The sequence below is a fragment of the Fukomys damarensis genome, unplaced genomic scaffold (genome assembly GCF_012274545.1).
Source record: "Fukomys damarensis isolate Sample0158 unplaced genomic scaffold, DMR_v1.0_HiC HiC_scaffold_14, whole genome shotgun sequence".
Lineage (NCBI taxonomy): Eukaryota > Metazoa > Chordata > Mammalia > Rodentia > Bathyergidae > Fukomys > Fukomys damarensis.
Window position 1 is genome coordinate 58,616,174 of NW_022900926.1, and position 27,367 is coordinate 58,643,540.

A 27,367-nucleotide genomic window follows, 5' to 3' on the forward strand; every position below is an offset into this window, starting at 1 on the left:
TGTGTGTGTGTGTGTGTGTGTGTGTGTGTCTGTCTGTCTGTCTGTCTGTCTGTCCAGGTGATTGTTAAAATTTTATATTGATCGGAACAGATTTTTTCAGAAAATTTAGAATCAACAATGCCTTTCACACTGTCCATGTAGTATAGTATTTTATAAAATATACTAGACTTTAAATGAAATAAGCTTTTAAATTACTTTCTAAATTATTTCTAGAAGTAAATTTGCTTGACAAATATTATTGAAACCATATTGAAACACAGAGATTATTAAAAATTTATCATAACCTACTGAGAAGCACAACCTAATTATACACCCCATTAAACTTGGACAGCAACTACATCTTCTAACTAAATTTTGAAGAACAATGACATCATTTGTTTTTCTGATAGCAAATGATGGAAGTGATAATGTACGTTTTGGAGCCTAGACTTTATGTAGTTTTCCCTTCTGTTTTCTTGGACTATGGCTGCAATGCACTTAGGCAGTCAAATGAAGGTACCCGTGAGTCAGATGACTAAGGCTTTCTCCAAAGCATCCCTCTTAAATTCCCACTTGAAACCAGAACCATCTTTCCAGCCATATGAGGAAGTCATCTTCAAGGTGCTGCTCCATTTTTTGGTAAGCCTTCCTGACATAAGTCACACAGAGCCAGGCTGAACTACTAACACTTTAAATTACAGAATCAAATTCATGAGTAAACAGGTTATGGTTGTTTTAACGTAAATATGTTGCTTCTAAACTGTGTAGTAGACATTCAGGGATGCTGTTGTGAGCCTCCAGCGATCCAACTGGAAAATTTATGTGTTGAAGAGAAATACAATATGTAAATTGTATCAGATACATTATCAGGTGTTAGTTTCATATGGCTCATAGTTTTACATTAAGATGGGCTGTACCATTTGAACATGACATCACATATTTTTAATTCCAATCTGGGTGGGATGCAAAAGCAGGGAATCACAATTTCAAGAACAGCCTGGGCAACTTAGCAAATTAGTGAGAATTTATCTCAAAAGAAAATATAATACAAGGGCTGGAGATGAAATAAGTACAAGGGCCCTGGATCTAATCCCCGGCTCAGTCAAAAAACACTACAAATATTTCAGTAATACTGTCATAAACCTTGGATTCTGACAGTTTTACAAATACAATAAAGTGTTTTGCTAAATCAATATGAAACAAAAGAAAATAAAACAAACAAACAAAAGTGAAAGTGGTGGTGCCCAAAATAACTCCAAGTTTAAGTAACAGACAGCACCCAACAGGTGATTGCTATTAATAGGTGATTGTGGTTATTTAGGAATGAAATGAGTGTTATATTCATTAATATTTATATGCCATTAAGTTATGTGAATATAAATGATTATGTTATTTTTTCTAATTTTTTAATAAACAGAACTCTTCATCCTATGTGTGCTGTGGAAAACAAACACAAGATAAAGAAAAATAAGCTAGAAAGAGACCCATGAACAAAATACTTAAGAACATTGTCAGAAATTTTCCAGAAAAACTTTTGATTAAGATGATCAATAGGTAAATTCTTGGGAAAATGTTTATGATAAGAGTATGAGTAAAAATCAAGTGTATAGCATGATATTATAATATAACCTGTATTGAATGTGACATGAAAATATATACTATATATACTGACTTTAAAAATTAAACTGAAACCAAAACCAAATTTGAATATTAACTGTGTCTAATTCTAGGTAATGGTATTGTGAATTATTAAGAGATAAAAGTTTTAAATCTGATATCAAGATTCTCTCTGGATTCTATATATTACTTTCTATGGGAATTTGGATATATTAGTGTCTTATTCATTTTCTCATTGCTGGGATAAAATATTCAACTTTCATAATTTGCTTTTGGGGGGTAATAGGGGGATCAAACTCAGCACCTTGCACTTTCCTGGCAGGCACTGTAGCCCTATGTTACGTCTCCGGCCGCAACACTCATAATTTAAATTAGGAGAGATTTATTTGAGCTCGCAGTTTTTAGAGTGTCAGTCTACAGTGGGCAAGTTCAGGTGGGAATGATATGGGGAAAGGCTGACACTGGAGGAAAGCTGCTGAAGGCAAGGGGTCCAGGTAGCAGAGTGTGGAAGGAAGAACCTTTTCAGGTAAGACCTGAGAGGCCCACCACCTTTGACCACAACACTTGTCCAAGGAGCACATTGATCTCTGAATCCATAAGCAAATGGCACTGCAAAATCCCTGCCTAGGAAAGGATGAAGCTTTGGTGGGACATTCTTTTCTTTTATTGGGTTTATTGGTACATTTTAGGTATACAGTACAATTACATTCATCATTGGGATTTTGCACCTTTAAATGACAAGTCTTGGTTCTCACTCATTTTTTTTCCCTCACCCCTGCCCTTTCTTTTTTCCTCATTGAGTTTATTGGTACATTTTAGGTATACAATACAGTTACATTCATCATTGGAATCTTGTACCTCTACATGACAGGTCTTGGTGCTTATTATTTCCCCCTTGTCCTTGCCCTCCCTTCACCCCCTCCTCTCCTCCCCATTTACAAAGACTTTATTTCCATTTTCTTATATTTTTTCTTTTCTCTTATTACCTTTGCCCTACCCTTCCCACTTTCCCTACACTTTTAGCCCTTTTCTTCCTATTTCACATGGTCAATTATATCATTAGAATCTTATGTACTATTATAGTTTTTCACACCAGATAAACTATTTGGTATTTACACATGTGTGACTTATTTATTTCACTTAGGAGTATATCCTCAATATGTAACCATTTTCCTATGAATGAATCTAGTTTCTCATTCTTTATGGCTGAGTAGTATTCCATTTTACAGGAAAGCCATATCTTCTTTATGCAATTTCCACCTGATGGGCAAATGGGCCATTTCCAAGTTTTAGCTATTATAAACTGTGCTGCTATAAACGTGGGTGCGCATATATCACTGTGATATGATTCTTTTAATTCTTTTGGAAAGATACCCAGCAGAGGAACTGATGGGCAAATGGGCCGTTTCCAAGTTTTAGCTATTATAAACTGTGCTGCTATAAACGTGGGTGTGCATATATCACTGTGATATGATTCTTTTAATTCTTTTGGAAAGATACCCAGCAGAGGGATGGCTGGGTCAAATGGAACCTCTAATCCCAGATCTTTGAGGTATCTCTATATTGATTTCCATAGTGGTTGCACCAGTCTGTACTCCCACCAACAATGGAGAAGGGTTCCTTTCTTCCTGCAACCCCAACAACATTTGTTATTGTGTGATTTCTTTATAGCAGCCATTCTTTGTGAGTTGAGGTGGAATCTCAGTGTTGTTTTCATCTGAATCTCTCAAATGACCAGTATGTAGAACATTTTTTATATATTTACTTGCTGCTTTTACTTCTTTGTCTGAGAAATGTCTGTTCATTTCAGATGCCCGTTTTTGAATGGGTCTTTATATTTTTGGGGGCTGATTGTTTTGAATTCTTTATATATTCTCAATAGTAGTCCTTTGAGGAGCAGCTGGTAAAAAATTTTTCCCACATTGTATGTTGTCTCTTAGTTCTGTTTATGGTTTCTTTTGCAGTACAGAAGCTTTTAAAGCCAACAACCCCTGGCCCTCAAAAGACTCATAGGCAGTGCTTTATGCAAAGGGCATTTAGACAGTCTCTAAGAGTTCTGATGGTTCTCATAATGAAGAAAAGTTCAGGGCCGGTGATTTAGCTCAGTGGTTCAGCCACCTGCCTCTCAAGCGCAAGGTCCTGAGTTCAAACCCCAGTACCAAAAAACAAAAAACAAACAAAAAAGCTAAAAACAATTTTTGGGGCCAGGAATTTAGCTCAGAGGTTCGGTGGCCTGCCTTGCAAGAGCAAGGACCCAAGTTCAATACCCGGTACCATAAAAAATAAAAAAGAAAAAGAAAAAAGTTCAAGTCCAAAAACTCTTTTGAGACCTAATGCAAACTCTGATCTGTGTGAGCCCTTGTGAAAATCAAAAAGAAAGTTAAACATTGTCAATATAAAATGGCATGGTGTACACATTCCCACTCCAATTGGGAGAAATTGAGAGATAAAAAGAAAGGAGACAAAAGCAAGACTAAAACCCAGAAGTGAAAACATTAAATCTTGTAGTTACATATACATGGTGAGGGATTTGTGTCAATATGTGAACTCCAAACAGCTGTGAGGACCTACCCCATGGCATTGTCAGTTGTATCCCAAAAGGCCTCACTGTTGGGATGGGTTTGATCATTACCTGTAGTTGTTCTTAGCAAGTATCATCCATGCTCCTGGCTTTTCCAACTTTCTGGAGTATTCACTGCCCTTTCGGCTTTACCCTGGTAGTCTGAAACACTGGCTTCTCAGGGGTACACTGCCTGGCCTCCCAGTCCTCCTTTGAAATCTGGGTGGAAGACTCCATGACCCCATAACTCATGCATTTTATATGCCCATAAAACCAACACTAACTGATGGCATGTTCTGCTTCCAGCTCAAGAAGTAGCTGGGTCTTCTTTGATCATAACTCTGAAGGCATCTGCGTGTCTGGACAGCTGAGTACTGTAAACTTAATTTCAGGAAACTGTTTCCTCAGGCACCTCTTCTCAAGCATGGTTCACTGGGGTTTTCTTCTTGATACAAGTCTTATTTTTGTATTTTGAAGTCTGTGAAGGTCAGGGTCTTGCTGATTCCTGAGATGCCTTCAAGCCAACATTACTATTTTCTTGATGCAAAGTTATTGGTTTATTTTTAATGCTAAACTTTGTTTGAAGCCAGGCTCTCCTCTTCTTGAACTTTGCAAGCAACTCCTTTTTGGGGAAGAAAACTTTTCAAATGGGCTTTTTGCTTTTCACTTGCACTATAAGCCTGGCTAAAAGTTCCCAGTGGTATTCATACCACAACTTCAATGTTAAACTGACTTGAAATTTCCTCTACTAAGCTAATTCTTCTACTGCATTCAATCTCATTCTTTTCCAAAGTCTCAGCACATAAGCAAAAATGTAGACAAATTTTCAATCAGAGAATAAACATGGTCTGTAGCTTTACTGCTAGTGGAGACCTTGTTTCCAACTGAAATCACCTGAGACCAATCTTTACTCTCTTCATGCCTGCTAGCATTCTGGTCTTATGAGCTCCAAACAGGTTTTCTTATCAAAATGGAACTACAACTACAACTAGAGCTTCTCTAGTTGGCATCTCCATTACTTTCCAAATTTCCCCCTGCTAACCAGTTCTAATGATTTTAAAACAACATAGAAAGATATTGTGATAGTTTATACTTATATGTTCTCCAAAGTCTTAGGTGTGCATAGGTGGGACTTTTGGTAGGCGATTGGTTCGTGAGGGGATGATACTCATAGGGATTTTTCCAGTGATGAATTTATAGTTACATGTGACATTGAGAGGTAAAGCCTGGTTGGAGGAATGGATCAGTGGGGGCATGACCTGGAAGGATCCATCCCCCTCCCTCTTCCCTTGATCTCTCTCTTTCCTGTCTGCCATTCTATGAGCGATTCTCCTCTGCCATCCTCTTTGACTATAACCCACCTTGGAGCCAACTATGAGATGAAATCTCTACAAACTGAGAGCCAAAATTTACCTTTTCTCCTTTAAGTCGTCGGTGTCGGGAATTGTGCTATAGAGTCAAGAAAATGAGTAAGACATGTAGAATCCTGGCAAGGCCTCACTTTTGAAATCCATCTTAGTCAATTTTTCATGGGTGGGGCAAATCACTGGACATCCTTAATTTAAAGGATGAAGGTTTATTTAGACTTGCAATTTTAAGTTTTAGTCCATACCTAAACTGTCGCGAGCCGGCGACGCAGAGCACTGTCCAGCAGTGTCTCAGACCAGAAAGAGCAGCGGGGTGGAGATGGGCAGAGAGAAAGGAAGGACGCCAAGACAAGAGTCTGATCAAGGCGACATTTGTTGCAGGCAAGCATCAGCCTTTTAAAGGCACATCAACAGGAAACACCTGACTCCTACAGATAACGTCAGATCTTTAACAGGAAGCACCTGACTCTTACAGTTCTTTGGCTATCCGAGTTTCTCCCGTGCAGGGTCAAAAACAAGTTTAACATGTGCAGTCCTTAAAATGGAACAAATGTTAACAAATGCTAATTAGGAACATCCTGACTACACATTGTGTCAATGCCTTGATTATAAAGAAAGAAGTTATCTTTCAAAAAGCCAGTGGGCCATGACTGGCTCCCCACACTAAACGGCAGGAACGGCATGGTAGAAGTGACTACCATGGCAGAAAGCTGCTCACGTAGTGACAGATAGGAAGCAGAACTTGATTGGGGAAGGAGATACACCTTTCTAGGTCATGACGCAGTTACCCAACTCTTCCAAACAAGCCCACCTCCTAACAGCACATTCACCTCTGAGCCCATGATTCAGTCACTTTCCAAAAATCCCATCTATGGATGTATGAGGCTGTGAAGGGTCATTCTCGGTCCAAATTTAACAGCATTTTACTTTCCTCTTCTGTAAAATGAATAGAATTTGGGGGTCTAATAAATGTTCCTCTATTCAAAATAGATTAATCTTAAAATGTTTAGTATGATGAATAGAATTAAATTGAATAAAAGTTACCAAGATGACTGCTTGTTTTTTATTTCATAAACTACTCAACAATGATAAATGTCATTAAAAAAGATATTAAGGCGCAGTCATCAATGTTAACTTTTTATCTGAGCTACAGATGGGTGCTTTCTCTAGTTTGCTTTCATTCTCCACTTCTCCACTTTCCAGGGCTCTGGTTTTGCTCACAGAATCTGATGAACATATAGTAGGACCTTGCCATGGCAACCTGAACTGAAATTGTTTGTGTTCCTAGAGTCAATTAGACCAATAACATTTTATAGAGGGGTTTTATATGATAGTAAATCAGGAAATAACTTGTAATGAAGAACCAAGATTGAGCTTGGGACTTAAGGACATTTAGATTATTAATTATAACATTATGTGGAAAAATTTAGCAGATGTTGAAAGATAAGTCAAAATGTGGTACCAAAATGATGCACAAATTATCTGAGTATGGCTGATGAAGCAACACATGTGTCTCATTCACATTTGTATTTTTGTGTTTAACATGTATATACACATTTATGTGCACATTTGTTTATGTGTGTGTGCATATTACAGAGAATATCCAGTTTAAATTCACTGAATATATTCATTCTTCGCTATTATTACTATGATATGGTATTCTTGTACTTGTAAGCAAATTTAAATTTATGTAGATCAAGCGTGGTGGATTAACTAATGGCTGATTTGGAATATCCAGCTGAACTGAATCAGGGTGGTTTGGGGCATGGAAGACCAACCTGAGGATTGTGGCCAAAGGCATAAACAGACAACCAGAGTTGGAGATCATTTGTTGTTGATTTTCTTGTAGAAGCTGGCCACAGTTGGTTTTCCTGACACGAACTAGGCTGTTCTCATCAGTGTAGGAGCCCAGAGCCTCTCTGTCACTGGGAAGGACTGCTGTTCTTGTCAGAAAAGCTCTGATCTTTGCCTTGAGCATCTCTTCCTGCTCCAGGGTGAATCCCTCAGCCTGGTGGCACAAATCTTTCACTCCACTGGCATAAGCTTTCTAGCTTCCACCGCTGACCTTTGGACCTTCCAGGTGCATATTCCCGATAAGAACTTGCATGAGACATTGCTGCAGGACTAAAACCTCCAGCTGGACTTATGCAGGACACTACTTTGGGATCAAGGCCCTTCACTGGATTCTTTGGGTATCTAGTGTGCAGCTAGATCTCTTGCACTCTGCATTTGGCTTTTTGGGTGAATATTATAAAATAATACCATAAATTATGTGTCCTGAGTTAAATCTATCCTTTGCAAACTTTGACTACAACTCTAAGATTACAAGGTCAATATATTTAAGAAAATGTGGTTTAAAAGGCATTGAGTAAACAAAATATTGTTCAACTTTATTACAATGCATCTTTACCTAAGATTAATAGTATCCACAGAGTGATGCTTTCTTCAGCTTGTGTGTAGATAATTTAAAAATAATTTATTGATATAGATGAACAAAAGTCTGATTTGTCCTATTGCAAAGTGATGCTGAAATTTCACCTATAATAACATAAAATTTATTTCATTTGTTTACCTTAAAATATGATGATTTATTCCTATACAATGTTTAGATGTGGGATGGGGCATGAAACTTACATATGGCTAAATAAAGTTTGAGAAACATGGCATTTAGAATGGATTTGATTGATTAGTTAGAAGAACAGACAAGGGTGAGTAAAATTGTGCCTATAATACTTCGTAAAGAAGGAAAATAGCATTGTTTTTCTCCCTGTAACTCTAGTTGAGGAATTTATTGGAGTAGTTTCCTATTGTTCTTTGCATTTATTATTGATTGGCTTTCTTTTCCAGTTAATTAGCCATTGCACTACAGCCTGTATCAGTCAGCTCAGATGGCATTGGTCATCTGATGAACATATGCTGATAAATTCTTCCCCTTTCCATGAAAGATACATGTTAGACAGAGTCTCACTATGTATTTCAATCTGGCCTCAAACTTATTATGTAACACAGTCTGGCTTGAACTCATAGTAATCCTCCTACCTCAACCTCCCAAGTGCTGGGACTACAGGAATGCACTACCATGCCTAGCTTTAATCTCATTTTTTGTATTGCCATATAAAGTTATACCTCTCAACATATAAAACCTAACATGGCATAATTTAAAAAATTCCCAGTGAATCATTTTTAATCATAAAACTCATTTCATTAGATTTGGCAAAGCCAAAATAGGTTATTTTGTATTGTTTTTGTTTGTTGTTTGTTTGTAGGAGTGAAATAATTTATGAATAACAGTCTTGAAATACAAAAGAGGTCAATTCAGATATGTATGGATATGTTTGCAAATCATTTTTCTAGAATGGGTCGATGTACTACATATATCTAGTAGTTGCACCACAACTTTGAATTTAATTTTCTATTAAGTAATAGTAATGTCTGTTTAAGGGTACCACTGGCACTTACAAGATATTTGGACACTATATTTCATATAGAAATATTTTTAAAATTAAATATAAATTTTTAAAAATTTAACTAAATCTCATAAATTCTATTGATATGTCATCTAAAGTAGAGTATACCATGTTTATTTTTTTTACAGAATGCCTTCATGCCAATGAGTATAACAATGTGTTCAAAGTGATCAGCCTTTATCAGCTTCTCTTCTCCACCATACAGGACTAGCATGCTTGTTTAAAAGAACAGAGAACAAGTATAGTAATGAAAGAAAAATTGTCCTTAGTATTCAATATGTCAATATTAAAATATTCTTGTGTTAAAGATATCAGAATAAAATCATATCTTTCCCCTCCTCTTAATTGAGTCACTTTCCTAATAAAACTTACTTTTGCAAAGGAGAAATAAAAGCTCTTATGTTAAAATAAATAATTGTAAGTTGACTCAAAAATTTTGTAGGAAAGATACACAAGATAGATACTGTCTACTAGACTATCATTGGATAAACTCAATTAACATTCCAGCAGAGAATTTGTGAAGTATTTTTACATTATAGCTATTCCTGGAACAAATACAAAAAATTTTGTTAAAAAATTTATAGAATGGAAAAATACCAAAATATTAGCTAAAACACTAATGTCCTTCTGTGTGATATAATTGTTTTAAATATTTAGATGTCATTAGTTAGTGCAATCTTTTAAGTTCTACCCTGCCCTCAAAACTGCTACTGGCTTCTTTAAGGGAAGGAAATGCTTTATCTTCTTGACAGAACAAATTGACTGGAAAATTACATAACCCTTTCTGCAGATGCTTTTTCTCAATATACTTGGAAATTTACACCATTACACAGTGTTTCCAAGACACATGTGGAGGTAGGTTTGCAGATGCCATCTATGCATACTAACTAGAGTATACTGTATGTAAAAGGCACTAGCTATATAACATATGTGGCTACATAGAGAAGTATAACATGCTATAAATCGTAATAATGCTTACTCATTAAAAATTACTTAATATCCAAAAGATCAAAATTATTAAAATATCTCCACATCCACAAGTATTTTTCAAGCACAAGTTAACTTCTCAAGTCAAAATTTCTCGGAATGTGTCATGATTAATGAATCTTAGAGTCAAGCATGTCTGGTAACAAAGAAAAGGAAAATAAAGCCAATTAGAGTATCTTTTAACTTTCATCACATCTCTAGTAGTATAACATACTAATCTATACAAATTAGATGCATCTTCAAAATTATAATGCACATCACTGAGGTAGGACTCTGTGTAGCAAATCACATTGTCATCCATCCCTCTGTGAGTAGTGTTCTGTAACATACCACTGTAAATATCAAATAACATCAATCTACACAGCCTGCCTCTGTCTAACATGGTAAACTTATTGTATCCTATACAACTTCTTTTTGGACTTGGCAGAAACATTTTTCCATGCAATTAAAAAAAGAAAAAGTAATGTAAATAGTTTTCAAAACTTCCATGAAGTTTTTCAAACACTGTTTATAAAACATCTTAAAGTATATACCTGTAGTCCTAACATATTCTCAGTAAATGTATGTGAGAGTTGTTTTCCATAAACAGATAATTTTTAGAGTGAAAGAGTAAGGACCCAATTGATAGCAGAGAAAAGTTTTTATTAAAAATACTATAAAACACAATAAATTTGAAAAAGGAAAATTTAAGATGACATTAGAGTACACTGAATTAGTCATTGTTTTAATGACATGATTCATAGTCAACTGTTCTATAGCTCTATATGCATTATGTAAGCTGAGATTCTTTTGAAGCAAGGACTATTATCATAAAATGTCATACTTCATAGAAATCATCATCTTTAAAATGACAATTCTAAGCCAAAATTAGTAGCTTAATCCTAAATATATTTTCTGATAACTAAGATTAGATTTTGATGAACATTTCCAAATATTTTATTTTAAACACAAGAAAAATTTATTTTTTTCCAACATTTCTTTCTGACTTAAATTACAATTTTGTACTGATAAAGAGGTCTCTATACCTTCCTCCAAATACTTAAGCTCTATTTCAGACTTCTGATTAACAAGCTATTGATTGTACAAATAAATCATCCTCAAAAATAACTTAATATCCTCTCCAATTGTAACTTGTAGATGTTACTGGTTCTTGCAGAAGGGTGTTTCTTTTTTTGCCTCATCGACAAGTTTGGAGGTGTCAACAAGAAATATCTCTGTGCAGGCTTGAATCTTATGTCCTATAATCTGGTTTTGATCATATATCAAGTCTTAGACTACTATAACATAGTACCACATACCAGGAATTCCATGATGCAGGTGCCAGGAGACTTGTTTGGGGAAGTCTTTCTTGCTGGGTTGTAATAGCGCATCCTTGGTGCATGCAGGTGGAGAGAGAGAGGAAGGTCTTCCTCTATTTCTCTTCATATATAATAAACAACCCTATTGGACACAGATTTCACCTATAGGATCTCATTTAACCATAATTATTTCTTCAAATCCCTCAAAAATTATTCAACTGGGGATTTCAATATATGAATTTTGGGAAAGATGAAATACTTAATTCCATAAAGAGCATGTCCTTCTAAAAAATGTTACTTGCAAGGGCTAAGGATTTAGCTCAGCGGTTCCACTGCAGACCTTGCAATTGAAAAGAAAGGTCCTAAGTTCAATCACCAATACAAAAAAAAAAAAAAGTCACTTGCATTAATGAATAATTAATTTCCTTGTGCTACATTCTCAAAAAAGTACTCCAGTTTCAAATTTTATGTAATTGCCAATATGTGTACCATATAAAGATGTATTGTGTTGCCCCTTTTTCTATGTCCCAGAAATAGTTTAATGTGTTGAATTTCTGAGAATATTCAATTGTGATATCAGCTTTATATACAGAGTAATCTCAATTCAAGAGTCAAAGCCTCAGAGATTTACTACAAAATTAGCATGCTTTAAGATTGTTGATTAAACTTCTGTAAGTCATATTCTGCAAAAACTATTTTTCTTAAATACATTATCAATAAATTAAATATCACATGTATTTTCTGGTTGATAACATCCGACATGGCTATTCACTATCTTTTCTTTAGATACTGTTAAAAATCATGTAATATGAACAAAAAGTCCTAACTAATGAATAACATACATGACATGGCTATTCACTATCTTTTCTTCTTTAGATACTGTTAAAAATCATGTAATATGAACAAAAAGTCCTAACTAATGAATAACATACACTAATCATCACCATCATAATTTGGCAGTGCAAACATTTCACAATCCTCAAATCCAAATGTGGCTGTAATGAATATTCGGCCCTTCAGCGTTTTGCTAAGTACGATGTGGACAAAATAGATACAAGAATGTGAGCAAAGGACAACTTCTTCTCAACACGAAGAACAACACCGAGTAAGAATGATAATACCATATCGAAAATATTTATAAATACTTATAAGAATTCCTACTTTCCTAAGAGTCAAACATATAAATACCCCATTTTTCCTGCCTAATTTTTCAGTGTGCATTATTTTCTGTCAGCACGTAAAATGATTCTATATAATTTTATATATCTACTATCTGGCATGTCTAGAATAAGCGTCTTGTTTAAATATTTTATGATTCACATATACACAAGATAGCAATTCTTTAACTTCTCATCATCATCTCAAAAATGACAAGAAAATGAGAGATTTTTTCCTCAAAAGCAAATACCCTCAGCTCTATAATAATAATGCAGACAAAGGTCATAAAATCAACTATAAAGTAGACATATGATTAACGCAGAATTTTTCCAACTTCATAACAATATTGAAATGTATATTTCTAAATTCACATGGCTTTTAAGACTGAAGTTTACTCTGTTAGTTTCAGCAAAATAAATTCCTCTTATTTAAGGCTCCATTCACTCATACCCTGTAGCTCTGATTTAAAGTCTTACACAGCTCTTTGACTTGAAATACATTATCCATCAAATCCCTTTCAAATCAAGTGACTAGGGTGAATATTGCCAATTTGTTATGTGCTCTCTCCATTTTAATCCACCTCTATTTCCATACTCCAGCATATGTTTGTTCAGCAAGCCTTGGTTTGGTCTGATCATCAGTCCAATTATTTACATATCATTTATATTTTAATAACTTAAATCATAGGAATTTAAAGAATAATGGGGCTCAATCCAGGCAAGTAAATATCCTCTTGTTAGAAATGTTCACACAAAATAAGTTAACTCTCCATGGACCAAAGCTCCTGTGATTATGCTGCATTTTAAAAAATTCTAGAGATGACCACTTACTGCCTACAGCTCTCTGGTGCCAGAAGAGTGATGGCTAGTGATGCAGAAAGAAATAAATTCTTAGGAGGAAGTAAAACAGAAATGTAAAAAGGGACTTGACTCTGTAACAGTCAATATAGAGACATTAAATTCACATCTTTAAAAAGGCCATTACTGTTAGGTCTCCATATTCCATCCTGAAAGAAATCCACTTTACTTTTATAAAGTACACATCTAGATCCATATCTCTCGCCATGTGCTATTCTAAAATGAAAAGGGATCAAAGACTTAAATATTAGCATAGAAACACTTAATCTGCTGGAAGATAAACTAGACAAATATCTTGCAGACATAGGCTTAGGCAAGGACTTCCTGAACAGAACTCCTACAAAAGCAATCAATAAATGGGTTCATGTCAAATTAAAAACTTTCTGCAGAAGAAAGGAAACAATCTGTAGCATGAAAAGACAACCTGTGCAATGGGACAAATTTTTATTCACTACTCCTCAGACAGATGAATACTATCTAGATATATAGAAATAATTTAAAAAATTAGACACCCCCAAAGAGAAAGACGCAATTAAAATGGGCAACTGAAAGGAATAGACATTTCTCAGAAAAGGAAAAATAGCCAACAAATAAATGAAAAAAAAAAGTTTAACAACTCTGGACATTGGAGAAATGCAAGGTAAAAGAACACTGAGATTGTATTTTATTCCAGAAAGAATGACTATCATCAAGAAATCAAAAAAAAATAACAAAAATGGATGAGGGGCCAGGTATTTAGCTCTGCTGCCTGCCACACAAGAGCAAGGTCCTGAGTTAGATCCCTGGTGATGAAAAAAAAAAGAGGGAGGGGTGAAGCTACAGGGACAAAGGAATGTTTAAACATTGCTGGTGGGAATGTAATCTAGAACAACCACTATGAAAATTAGTATGCAACTTCTTCAAAGTACTAAGAACAAGCATTTCATTAGACCTGGCTATTCCCTTTGTAGGAACAATATCTTCCTAAAAGAGTTAAAGACATAGTTCACTTATATCTGCCTGCCTCTATTTATAACAGCACAAAAGACCTAGAGGATTGAATTCATCTATTTGTCCCTTAACAGATGCATGAATAATGAAAACATGTTTATACCCAAGGCAAAACTACTCTGCTATAAAGGGTAAACTCTTGAGCCATTTTCGTAAAATGTATGCACCCAAAAAACATTATGTTAAGCGAAATAAGACACACAAGCTTAACTATTGCATACTTATTTTTATCCAAGAAACCCAAATTATAAATAAATTAAAGAGCACAATAAAAGAAGACTGGGAACACGGGGACTGAAGTTTTGCAAAAGGGAAGGATACCAAGGAGAATAGGGGAAGGAGGGGATTAGAAGGGGCTAAAAAATTAAAATGTGTTATGTATATATACCAACTCCATGCAATGAATGTAACCATTACATACTGTAAATAGGTATTAATAAAAAGGAAAACAATTGTACAAAAATTCCAAATAATTGACCAAATCATATTTTCTTTTTGTGGCTTTCCATTGTATTTCCATTGCACAGATTTCAAAATTGTAGTTCCAGGATTACCTCTGGGATTTAATGTAAAGGAGAATGCAGGAATCACTATAGAAATTCTCTTCACTGGTATAGATTTGTTGCCACCATTCCTATGGTAAATCATTTTGCTGAGTGAGAAGATTTGGGAGAGATAGAAGGTTTAAATTTTAGCAGTGTACTGAAGGCACAGAAGTGATCTTAGTTTTGCATGCTTGTTTAATAGCTTGTAAAGAAGCCAAATGAAGATGTATGTTATTCTCTGTTGTATTAGGTATCATCACTATTTTTGAACATTTATGTACCAATAAACTCAATTTAAAGAAAAAGAGGGGGAGGCAAATTGTCCAAGTTATTTACATCACATGAAGCTCACAGGTAAAGTGAGGGTTCATTGTCACCTTACGATATTAAAAAAAAATCATCTAATTATAATAATAACAGTCAAGGAAATGCAGCTGAGCATTTTAATTTAGTCTAGTTTTTACTAAAAATAAAATATTAAACCATCTCAAATAATAAAAACTACAGGTAGCATTTACTGAAATCTATGAAAATGTACAGATAAGTATTATATTATTTTTGGAAAAACATGAAGAAAATGGATGTGTGTGTGTGTGTGTGTGTGTAAAGAGGGCAATCAATTATAAGATAGGAGGATAAAGATACCAAAGTTAAAAAATTGCTCAGAAAAATATATAGGTTGTGACAAATTGTGACTTAGTTAGCTAATCAGAAAGATATTTAAGGGTGCTATGATTCTAAATGGTATTGTTGAGGGTATTTGATAATATTTTTGTAAGTGTGCTGTCTTTTTCTTAAGTGCTAAAAATTGTATTTAAAATTATTTCAGCATGTAAAATATAAGCTCACAGGTGCATAAGTGTACAATAAACAATGTTCCACAAATAAATTCAATTTCATGGTTTTATTATCTGGGTGATAATTTTTCCCCTTCAACATTACTACTAAAATAGCCCATTAGTCTGAAAAATTAAATAGTCTGAAAATAGTTATTTAATTTGTTGAAATATATAAACTACATTTTGTTTCAACTAAGAAGGCAGTTTTCTTCTATTTATAAATGAAAATCATACTGTCATTTACAGATTGCAGTTTGAATAGATCAAATATAAACTGGAATACTGTCATTTTAATATTATAAAATTATAACATTTGGCAATTTCAAATTCAGATTAGCATCATTTCAGTAAAATGTTCATAATGGACTTTATAATGATGAAAATTATCTTAGAAATAATTTATATCTTTAATTTTTAAATATTTAATAGCATAGTTTTTTCTTCTAAATTCAAGTTATAGATGATGCAGAACAATTTAATATCACATAGGAATATTTGATTGTCTATGAGAACAGAATAATTCTTATTTTCCTTTATTTCCAAATTTTTGGATTCACATACAAACACAACTTGCAAGAATTTTTAACCTAGGTAGTTGATTAGAAAAGTTAGAAATAATAAATAACAAATATCAAATATTAAAATACTAAGGATTTATGTGTTTTCCATATTAATGAGTAATATCTTTCTCCTGGGAAATCAGTCCCTTAATGATGGGAATTTACATTCTCTTACTGCCACTGAGCATAGATTTTCACTAAAACCTTTAATTTTTTAAACTTGAGATTCTAGCACTTTAAAATAAAATCCATAAACATAAATAAAATATGTTATTACTAAAATTATTTTAATTATTCAACATGAAAAGATTTGTTACTGAAATTACTTTAATTATTCAACATCTGCACTCAATACTGATTTGTTTGTTTGTTTGTTTTGGTACCAGGGATTGAACTCGGGTCCTTGTGCTTGCAAGGCAGACCACCGCAATACTGATTTTTTAAAAATAAAACAACATTTGAATGACATCAAATATTTTATATCACAAAAAGGAAATTGTAAATTACTGTCATATTTTGGAACACATTCTTCATGGCTAATGGATAAACCAATACATAAATCTACAATTCATCCATTTGATACTTTTAGTATGAAGGTTTTCACATCTTAAATATTAATAATATTATACACATAGATTCATGCCTACTACTAATGTATTGTATCAAAAAAATTACAAAAATACAAATTATAATGGAACTTACTTTTGAGCATTGTAACATTCCTGATAAATATCAGCATATTGACATCAAGAAAGTTATACTGATACATGAATATTGAAAATACATATTCTTCAAGTTCCATACATGACAGTTTTACAAATTAAAATAAAATTTTTTGAAAGAAAAATGAGCAGAGCATAAGAAAATAACAAGAAATCAAATGAATAAAAATGAAGAAAACAATGTTCAAGTTCGTGAATTAATAAAAGAATGCAAAGTATATCAATGACTATATATGTGTGATCTTTTAGAGCAACCAAAGCATGTTAGGAATTAAAATAATATTACTAATCTGTCATCATGCTCAAAAATCTCTAAAACACCACTTTGCAATAGTTATCAAAACTGCTAAAATAATTGATGCCCTTTATGCTATTTTAGAAAGTTAGAAATGTATACAGAGATAATTCATTTAAGGATGATCAATACATCATATTTGAAAGGAGGAAGATAGGAATATCAATTTGATAATTTTGATATTACCTGATGATACATTCTTTCCTACTTTTAAAATTACAACTGCTGAAATCTTAACAAAATTAAATGGACAACTAGATTAAAGAAGATAACTCCATGTTTTTCTCTCAGCTAGGATGGTTACATAACAGAGATTAGGTCAATTGGCTTCAAGAACAAAATACAATTGGAAGATCTGTAAGTTTAAAAAGAAATGTAGCCCAATACTGCATTTCTTCTTTCTGTAATGTGGTTTGATAGCAGGAGTGGAGATAAACATCTTTTTCTCTGAGATAGGAAAAAAGATGATAGAAATTTGAATGAACCATAGGTGCCTTTTGATTTTGTTGGTACAATAAGGTTCTGAGCCACCTACTGGAACTTTTACACAAGAGATAAATAAGATTTATTTTATTTAAATAACTCTTATTTTGGTTTTTTTGAGGGTCACAATAGTTAAAACTACTTTCAAATTATATATGTACGTGGAAATATTTTACTGTAACTAAAAGCCCCCCAATGGCATATAAGACTAAAAGTGATTTTGCAGAAAAAAGCAAAACACATTGTGTTAGTTTAAAATGTATATATTGATATAGATAGATAGATATTAAAGAAATCTTCACAATGTTAGCAGGAGCGAAATCTTAGTGGTGAGGTTAGGAGTAATTTTTAAAATGTGTTCTCTATTCCAGTTTGAGAAAAGTATCAAACAAATCTCAATCAAGGAACATTATATTATATTAAATAGCTGCCCATTACTTTTATTTATTTGTTTGTTTGTTTGCTTGTTTATTTTGGGGGGGGTACCAGAACTCGAACTCAGGTCCTTGTGCTTGCAAGGCAGGCACTGGAACCACTGAACTTAATCCCCTGCTGACCATTAATTTCTGACATTGTCAAGGTCTTCACAAATGAGACCAGTCTTATGAAGAAGCGGAGTAGAGAATGGCAGCAAATTTCAACTCTCTGAGACCTAGAGGCCAGACAATTGGCAAGTAGTAACTTGTGAAGAGAAAGGAGTAGACAGATATCTAGCAATTGGAACCAGAAACTTCTAAGCTTCAGAGAAGTTGGACAGATGGACTTCCATGCAGAGAAAAGAATGAAGCAGTTTGGAAGCTTAATCTTGTTCTGAAGAATGGGGCACTGCCTCCAAAGATTCAAGTTAACCCAATAGGGCCGGCTGCTCCACGGAGAGACAGCAGACTGGGGCATGTACTCCGGAGGAGCCCATGGTATTGCGAACTGCAAAAGCAGCATGGAGCTTTGATCCAAGAAGACTGCTTTCACAGTGCGGGCAACTGGAGAGGGAGTACAGTGTGGCACTTGCTTTATTGCCAGAGGGTGCTTGAACAGGCACCTTTTCAGGAAGGGCTTCTTTGACTGAAACTGTTAACAACAAGAAAATCACTTCAGGGTTCCCAAGGCAACCCTCCCACAATGACTGCTAGGGAGACAGATGTGAGAAGCCATCATCAGAAGGGTGTGGGATAAAGGTTTGAGCATAGGACTGCAAGCATGAAGGGCCTGACCTCTGTGGTGGTAGATCAGGCCAGCTTGTGTGGCCCTCAGAAATGGTTGGATCTGAAAGTTATGACATAGAGTGCAACGAGTTGCTTGAACCCTTAACCTACTACAGGCGCCTAGCTAGCAAGGATCTGAAGTCAGATTGCCTTTCTTACCTATAGGCATAGTCAAGGGTATGCCTCATCTTGGATAGTTGCCACAGCCTGGGGAGAACAGAGGGACCTCCAGAATAGAGTGATACCTCACAACTCTACAGGCCATAAAGCTAGGAGAAGAAAACCATGACTTTACTGGGTTCCAAAATGGCTAATGTGGGAGTGAAAGTAGTCTACCGAGAATTGGGCTGGGGATTTAGCTCAGCGGTGCCACCTGCCTCGCAATCGCACGGACCAGACATTAATCTTCAGTACAAAAAAAAAAAAAAAAAAAAAAAGTTTCTTCTTTCTTTAGACTCATGTTTTACTCTTTTTTTCCCTCATTGTTTTATTGAAATTTGGAGGTTTCCCTTATTCTTGTCTTCTTTTAATTTTTTCATGCTTACTCTCCATAATGTTTCTTTTTTCATTCTTTTTCTTTGATCTTCTTTTTCTTGTTTTCTTCTTATTATTACTTTTACCTAATTACATTAATATTCTACTGCTTATTCTTACTCTTCTCTCCTCCTCTTCATACATTGTTTAATCAAATTTTCTACTTTCACTTTCCCATTTCCAAACCCATATGTCTTCAGTAATATAGCTATTAAGCTGTATTAATCATTAGATAGTTAATCTTCTATGTTATCACTGTTGGATTCCTGTCTATTGCTAGTGGAAGTATAGCTGTTGCACTTAGTAGACTGTTTTTTCTTAGTGTTTATACTATAATAATAGATATATTTTATATCTTTATGGGTAGTATATTTTTTCTTACGTCAATATCAAATTTTTATAAGACTATATAATTGCTGCTGATTTCGTTGCTATTGCCAGTGTTGCACAGTTATTGATATTAATAGATTTTCTCTATATTCCAATATCTGGATTACTTTTGTGTCATTAATAATATTGCCATCTGTCCTAAGAGAACTGGGTCCTGTGCAAATCATATTGCATCTCTCTCTCCTATATTAACAGAGGTGATCTGATCTTGGGACAGAGGTAAAGGACTATAGTTTGCCATGCCCAAAGTCCATTACTGAAAAACAGATACTAAAGATATTTTCATATTACTAACCAAGTCTTTCCACTATACATGTCTGCAACCTCAGCACACACACAAAAAAGCAAACAGGCAAAAGATAGAAACATGAGAAGAGACAATAAGTGGCCCCAAATCTCCCAGTATTTCCTAAGCTAATTCATGGGGCACCCACTGGGAGGTAAGTGAAAGGCACATGATCAAATTATTTTAAAGGATTAAAAAAAAAGAGAGATTACTAAGGTGTTCTGCTAGCTCAAAGTGGATATAATTAAAGATAATAGATTGATAAATAATGATGAAGGAGTTTACAGAAAATACAAATAAAAACCTAGCCGAGCCAACCAAAATGATACTAAACAATAACGACCAATTTAGCAAAGAATAAGAGACCATAAAAATAATTCAAACAGAAATTCAGGAGACTGACAAACTTTTTTAAAATTACAGGTTGCAGAAGGAGTCAGTGTGAGAACAATGTGTCAATACTAGCATATAGGGCTACTTTTAGAGAAAACTTATTCATAGAAGCCTTAGAAACAAGATAACATTAAAATGGATCCAACAGCTGATAGATTATGTAAGTAGATTAGTCCAAGGTTAATTACAATCAATAATACAATCAGAAGGCGGAACAAATGACATAATAAACTGTTTAAAGAAATACTAGCAAAAAAACTTAACCAATGTAAAGAATTAAGCATATATAAAGCATAGAGAACAATATATAGCTTGATTATAAAAGAAATTCTCCACAACACACCATACTCAAAATCCCTACACACCAGAGTTTTGAATAAAGTGTTTAAAGCCCTAAGAGAAAACAATGTTCAACCCAGACTTACATAACCTTCAAAAAATACCTTTCAAAGTCAATTAATAAATATGGTATTTTCATGACAGAGACCACATCAAGAAAATCATGACAACCAAATCAACTCCAAAAATATTCTCAAGAATATCCTAGAAAGAGACGATGAAGCAAACAATATCAAAAATTTATACAATGAATACCATAAGCAGGGTGAGGAGTTTAGCAAAAGGAGATAGAAAAAACAATAAAGGAAACCATAGAATGGCAGGAATAAGTCAGTAACTTTCAGTACTAATTCACACTCCAAAGACAGGGACTGGCAGAATGAAATAAGCAACAAAACCCAGTAATATTTATATAAGAGACACATTTAATTCAAACAAATTCACAGCTTAAAAATCAAGTATGGAGAACATATTCTATCTAACAGGAACCCAGAAAAAAAGTGTGAGTACCTACACTAATTTCAAAGTGGATTTCAACCCAGAGCTGATCAGAAGAGGCAAAAAGGTTACTACACATCATTTAAGAGAACAATTCAACAGGAATAAATAGCAATTATAGACAGATGCACAGACACTGGCATGCCAACCTCATAAAATAAGTAGGAGTGGACATGAAAGATTAGAAAAACGCTAACACAATAATAGTGAGGGACCATATTGTCCCACTGTCACAAACAGACAGATCAGAGACCAGCTCATATGTAAAGCTAGCACAAGGAAGGAAATTTTAAAGATCATCAGAAATTAATGAAATTGAGACAAAAATGCAAAGGATCAATAAATGGAAAAGCTGGTTCTTTAAAATAATAAACAAAATAGACAACACCAATCTTACCAGGAAAAAATCCAAGTAAATGCAATTAGAAATGAAAAAATACAGTCATATTGGACACAGCTAAAATCCGGAAGACAATTAGTAGCCAATTTGAGAATCTGTACTGGAGAATGCAGAAGAAATGGATGGATTTCTAGACACACTGGATTTACCAAAAGTAAACCAGGAAGACATAAAAACAACAAATAATCCAATAAAAGGCAAAGAAATTGAAACAATAATAGAAGCTTATCAATATACACAAGCTCAGGAGATAATGGATTCACTGCTGAATTCTATAAGAATTTTAGGGAAGATCTATTTCTAATATTCCTCAAACTCTTGGATGAAATTAAAGAGGAAGAACTATGCCCAACGTCTTTCCTGGAAGCTAACATTATTTAATTCCCAAACCAGTAAAGGATCCAACCAATAAAAGAGAGCTACAGGTTGATCTTTTGAAATTACATAAATGCAAAAAATTCCAAGAAGGTACTGGCAAACAGAATGTAACAAATCATCAGAAAAGATCCCGTGTCATGACCACGTAGGATTCATGCCATGGGTGAAAAGATGGTTCAACATAAGCAATCAATAAATGTAATCTATCACATGAACAGAAGCAAGGCCAGAAATCACATGATCTCCTCAATTGATGCATAAAAAGTCTTTCACAAAACTCTGAAAGCCATTCATAATAACAGCCTTGAAGAAAATAGAGGACCTTATGTCAATCTGATAAAATACTTTTATGATAAACCATGTCCGACATCATATTAAATGGGCAAATCTGAAAGCTTTCCTTCTAAAGTCAGTATAAAGACAAGGATGTGTGCTATGGCCATTCTTGTGCACCATAGGTTTTTCTTTTCTTTTTCTGGTGGTTTAAAAATGTTTGAAAATATTAAAATTTTCAATAAAGCTTAAGGGTACTTTGGAAATTCTAAGGATAACAGGAATTACTACAAATATGGTGAATCATTATTCAAAATATACTCCATAAAAATCAGGACATTTTTAATTTTTAGAAGTTATTTGTTTGCCATAATAAAGAGTCCATCTTGAAGCTATGCATGTAATGTAATACATAATAATAGAAAGATCATTACTTTTGACTCCATAGTAATGGATATTAGTTTATACGTGTTTTAAATATACACTTTTATATTGGTAGTGAAAGGACTCCTGTGAGGGTTAAATTCTATCATTTTATGGATAAGGAAATGTAGACTGAGAATTTTGTGTTACTTACAGCATCTATCAGGTCAGGCAAAGTTATGCTGTGATAACAAGTAAACCTGAAATCCAAGTGTCTTAATACAACCATAGGTTTTGAAATATTAGCCAGAGCAATCAGGCAAGAGAAAGAAATATAAGGGATATATAGAGAATAGGAAAAAAGTACATTAACATTACATGCAGATGACATGATACACTATATAGAAGAGCTCCATAATTACACAAAAAGACTCTTAGAATTCAATACATACATTGTCAGGTCGGGGATTTAGCTCAGAAGTTCAATGGCCTGTCTCACAAGTGCAAGGACCCGAGTTCGATCCCCGGTACCAAAAAAACAAAACAAAACAAAACAAAAACAACAATACATATGTTGCCAAAGCAAGCACAAAAGACTCATAGAATTACAACAAAATTTAATAGAGGGATACATAGCCAACCCACAAGAATCAGTTTCATTCTTGTACAACAATTACATACTCATTGGGAAATAAATTTAGATATCAATGCCATTCACAAAAGCATCAAGAAAAATTAAATAGGTAAGAGTGATCCTAACCAATAAAATGAGTGACCTCTACAATGAAAACTATAGTACTGTGAAAAAGGGGATCAAAGAGGACACGACAACATGGAAAGATGTCCCTTCTTCGTCAATAGGCACAAGCAATAACATGGCAAATGTTGTCAAAATGGCAAAAATTGATATACAGTTTTACTACAATTGCAATCAGCCTAACTACAGTATACCTCATAAAACTAGAGGTAACAATCCTAAAATGCATATGGAACCAGAAGATACCTAGAATATCAAAAGCAATTCTGGGCAACAAGAGCAAAGTAGGAAGCATCATAATTCCGGACTTTAAGATGCACTACAAAGCCACTGTGACAAAGTCACATGCTATTGGCACAAAACAGACATGTGCATCAATGGAACAGAATAAAGGATGCAGAAGTAGCAGAAGTAATCAGGCACATTCAGCTATGTGATCTTTGAAAAGGGACCAATAACGTGCTGCAGGAAAGATAGTCTCTTTAACAGATAGTGCTGGGAACACTAGCTATCTATATGCGTAATATTGAATTCTAGAACTATATCTTCCATTAAGGATTAAATTAAAATCAAAATGGATCAGAGATCTAAATGTTACAACTAAATACTTAATCTTCTGGAACATAAAATAGGTAAAATTCTTGAAAACATAGATGTGGGCAAGAATCTGAACAGAACCTGAACTTCACAAAAAATAATTCCAAGGTCCAATAAAGAATTATATTAAAATGAAAACTTCTTCACAGCAAAGTAAAGAACCAATAGAATGAAGAGGAGACCGAAAAGATGGAAAAAATATTTTCCAGCTATTCCCCAGAGGATTAATATCTACAATATATGAAGAACTAAAAAGAATAACACTCCAGAATAAAAGGCCTAATAAAAAGGGGGCAACTGAAATGAATACTTCTCAGAAGATGATGAGCAAATAGCCGATAAATACATGAAAAATTCTTCAACATCTCCAGCCATTAGAGAAATGCTAGTTAAAACTACGCCGAGTTTCCATCTCACTCTTGAAGGAATGGCTATCATCAAGAAATCAAATAATGACAGTGCTGAATGGCTGTGAGGGAAAAGAAACCCCTATACATTGCTTGTGGCAATCTAAACTAGTATAAAAACTGTGGAAAACAGTACGGAGATTCCTAAAAAAACTAAAACTAGAAGATAGACCCAGCTCTTTTCTTTATAGGAATTTCTCCTAAAGAGTTAGACATCATGTTATAATGACACTTGTTTACCCATGTTAATAGCAGCACAATTTACAGTAGCGAAATCCTGGAAGTGGCCTTTTGTCTATCAACAGATACATTTCAAAGAAAATGATGTTTTTAGACACAATGGACTACTTCTCTGCCATAAAAAGGATAAACTCGAGTCTATTGTCAGAAAATATTTGTAGTATTGTATTGTAATGTTAACTGAAATAAATCAGATACAGAAGCTTAAAATCACATGGGTTCCCTTAGATGAGAAACTCAAAATGTAAATAAATAACAAAAAGAAATGTAGATAATAGAAAATATGGAGGAAGATTTTTTGCAAGCGGGAAGGATAGTGAAAGTCATCTCTTTGGAAGGATAGCAAGAGGAGGGGAATGGGATAATGAAAAACGTAAGATGGGTTACGTACATGTGCAAATCCCCATGAGGAATGTGACCATCACGTACCACAGATGTGCACTAAAATTTTTTTCAAAACAAGAATATCCCAAAGAAAATTTGCTAAGAAAGATTTTAGGAATACATGATTACTAAATATAATGTGATTATTCACATGAATTATTGAAACAAAGAAGATATTAGATTAAAAACTACTAAAGATGTTTGAGATACTTTTTTTCCAAAGTATTACTAACGTTAACTCATTTATTGACACATACTCCATAGTAATGCAATATGTTAACGGTAAGAAATGGATGTGTATTCCCTTGGAACTCAGAATTCATATTTCTGCAAGTATAAATATAGTCTGAAATTAAAATAAAAAGTAGTTCCTGATAATGGGTGTCAGTTACCAAGTACTGGAGAAGGTTATTCGCATGTTATTTCACTTCATCTGCATAAGCACAAGCCAACCCAGCAGAGACTTCTGCCAAATTTCCTCCATCTTTAAGGTCCTGAGCCACAAGTGTGCTCAGCACCATGATGAAAGGCATCAACTTCTGAGAGTCCCTGGCATTCACGAAGGTGGAGGTGTGGAGCAAATATCAGTGCAAGACCTGGCTCCTTTTTATGGATTTCAGCTTGCCCCTTTTCTTCCCCACTTCATGTCCCTGTCAACTGCCTGCCCGATGACTTCAAGTCTTTCATTGACATAGCAGATAAATCTGAATTATTCCTTTCCCCAAAGGCAACATGAGGAATCTAATAAACTCCATATACTGTATTATATCTTTTCTGTTTGTTTTTTCCAATAAGTTTACTGGTACATTTTAAACTATAATATGATGGCATTCATCATTGGGAACTTGTACCTTTATTTGATATATCTTGCTTCATATTTTTCCTTCATTCCCCTACCACCCCCTCAACAATCCCTCTACCCCTACCTATTTACAAAGACATGTTTTTATATAACTATAAAATAGACTACTACTCAGCCATAAAGAATGAAAAACTAGAGACATTTACAGCTAAATGGATGCACACTGAGGTCATACCCTTAAGTGAAATAAAGAGGAAACACATGTGTAAATTTCTCTGGTGTGAGAAACTGAAATTGTAAAATGAGGATCAAAATGTATAGAGCAGGTAAAATAGGAAGAAAGGGTCTAAAGGGGAAAGGAAAGGGGAAGTGGGAGTAGTAGGGGAAGGATAAAAGGGAAAGGAAAAATATGAGAAAAAGAGAAAATGGGAAAATGTCTATGTAATGTATCTCTTTCAATGGTTGTGTTTCACTGACAAAATCTTGCCAGCTACAACTATGTTATTAGAATATTTATTTTAAAAATCTATTGAATACTAAATACTTATTTCAAGCTCTAAGGTTAGAAATTAATCATGAGGAACATGAAGGTTAGAAGGCAATGAGTTGAATTCTGATGCAATCTCAAATATCTTTAAAGCTGCCATTTTCCAAAATGAATCGAGATAACCATTCTGTTGAGCCCTCCATTGAGGAATTACTGATAGAAGTGAAATCTACAATCTAATCACTATATATTCTAACTCTTTTCTACTTTCAAATCCATTACATCTATAATGAAAATAAAAGATATTTTTAGTGGTCAAAAGACATAAAATGATTAAGCACATATCTACTAATGACATTTTAAAAGTACCTCAGCCTAGAAATATGACACTACAATCATTAAAAATCAGATTCAATTTTCAAAGATACTATTATTAAACTTTATGGTGCTGGCAGAAACATAAAATTATATCCAGTAAGCTCAGATGCTCTGGAAAATGGAAAAGCTTAGGTGCTGCCAGAAAATAATAGGTTCTTAGAAATTCAGCAAGTTGTGCAAGGAGATAACTAATCAGAATATGACAAAGTGATGTTACAAATTGTTCAGAACAGCAAAATCCAAATCCAAAGAATTTTTTCTTTGAGTCATGGATTGAGGTCCAAGAGCAACATAATGGTTACCAAATGGATAAAAACAACAATAATAAAATCACTTCTCATGCATAATGCATAGGCATTTTCTTTTGGAGCTGATATCACCATCTGGTGTCTAATTATTCCAACTTCATACCACACGGTAGTTTGCACCTAATGGAATGACAGTACATTATAATAACTCAGTGCACAGACTCTGCTACTAATTATAAGGTGCTAGTTGTTATTTAAGTTCATAGGAATCCTAAAAAATTTGGTGT